We start from the raw sequence: 2,076 nt of genomic DNA, 5'->3' as shown, positions 1-2,076 counted from the left end.
CCAACCTTGGGGATGATAATCCCATTGCTTTAGATTGTAATGATTTAGATTTTGATGATTGCCACATCTCTGAAGTTATAAAGTTCTTGCAAAAACTTGCTAAAAGTCCCAATGCTAGCGCTATAAATTTGGCTTTCACAAAACATATTACAAATGCTCTCATAAAAGCTAGAGAAGAGAAACTAAAACTTGAAACTTCTATTCCTAGAAAGCTAGAGGATGGTTGGGAGCCCATCATTAAAATGAGAGTCAAAGATTTTGATTGTAATGCTTTATGTGATCTTGGTGCAAGTATTTACGTTATGCCTAAAAAAGTCTATGATATGCTTGACTTGCCACCATTGAAAAATTGTTATTTGGATGTTAATCTCGCTGATAATGCTAAAAAGAAACCTTTGGGGAAAGTTGATAATGTTCATATTATGGTTAACAATAACCTTGTCCCCGTTGATTTTGTTGTCTTGGATATTGAATGCAATGCATCTTGCCCCATTATATTGGGAAGACCTTTTCTTCGAACCGTTGGTGCTACTATTGATATGAAGGAAGGTAATATTAAATATCAATTTCCTCTCAAGAAAGGTATGGAACACTTCCCTAGAAAGAGAATGAAGTTACCGTATGATTCTATTATTAGAACAAATTATGATGTTGATGCTTCATCTCTCGATGTTACTTGAGTTACACTTTCTGCGCCTAGGCTGAAAGGCGTTAAGAAAAGCGCTTATGGGAGACAACCCATGTTTTTACTCCAGTATTTTTGTTTTATATTTGTGTCTTGGAAGTTGTTTACTACTGTAGCAACCTCTCCTTATCTTAGTTTTATGTTTTGTTGTGCCAAGTAAAGTCTTTGATAGAAAAGTAAGTACTAGATTTGGATTACTGCGCAGTTCCAGATTTCTTTGCTTGTCACGAATCTGGGTCTATCTCCCTGTAGGTAGCTCAGAAAATTACGCCAATTTACGAGCATGATCCTCGGATATGTACGCAACTTTCATTCAATTTGAGCATTTTCGTTTGAGCAAGTCTGGTGGCCTAATAAAATCCATCTTTACGGACTGTTCTGTTTTGACAGATTTTGTCTTTTATTTCGCATTGCCTCTTTTGCTATGTTGGATGAATTTCTTTGATCCATTAATGTCCGGTAGCTTTATGCAATGTCCAGAAGTGTTAAGAATGATTGTGTCACCTCTGAACATGTGAATTTTTATTATGCACTAACCCTCTAATGAGTTGTTTCGAGTTTGGTGTGGAGGAAGTTTTCAAGGATCAAGAGAGGAGTATGATGCAATATGATCAAGGAGAGTGAAAGCTCTAAGCTTGGGGATGCCCCGGTGGTTCACCCCTGCATATATTAAGAAGACTCAAGCGTCTAAGCTTGGGGATGCCCAAGGCATCCCCTTCTTCATCGACAACATTATCGAGTTCCTCCCACTGAAACTATATTTTTATTCGGCCACATCTTATGTACTTTGCTTGGAGCGTCGGTTTGTTTTTGTTTTTTGTTTTGTTTGAATAAAATGGATCCTAGCATTCACTTTATGGGAGAGAGACACGCTCCGCTGTTGCATATGGACAAATATATCCTTAGGCTCTACTCATAGTATTCATGGCGAAGTTTCTTCTTCGTTAAATTGTTATATGGTTGGAATTGGAAAATGCTACATGTAGTAAATCTAAAATGTCTTGGATAATTTGATACTTGGCAATTGTTGTGCTCATGTTTAAGCTCTTGCATCATATACTTTGCACCCATTAATGAAGAAATACTTAGAGCTTGCTAATTTGGTTTGCATATTTGGTTTCTCTAGAGTCTAGATAACATCTAGTATTGAGTTTTGAACAAGAAGGTGTTATCACCAGAATTTGACCAAGTCAGAGGTGGGCCGCGATCGAAGATGGGTGTGAAGAAATATATAGAAGAAGTATGTGGATCGGCCTTTTATACCAAGTTGGGCTTAATTGCCCGTGTATCTGTAACATATTAGACCTATTTTAGTTTAGAGATAGAATCTTAGTCGTGCACGGTTCGGTGCATGCCCACATTAGAAAGTCTCCTGGACTATAAATATGTAC

Source organism: Lolium rigidum, chromosome 1 (genome assembly GCF_022539505.1).
Source record: "Lolium rigidum isolate FL_2022 chromosome 1, APGP_CSIRO_Lrig_0.1, whole genome shotgun sequence".
Classification (NCBI taxonomy): Eukaryota; Viridiplantae; Streptophyta; class Magnoliopsida; order Poales; family Poaceae; genus Lolium; species Lolium rigidum.
Note: the sequence above shows the minus strand (reverse complement) of the source record.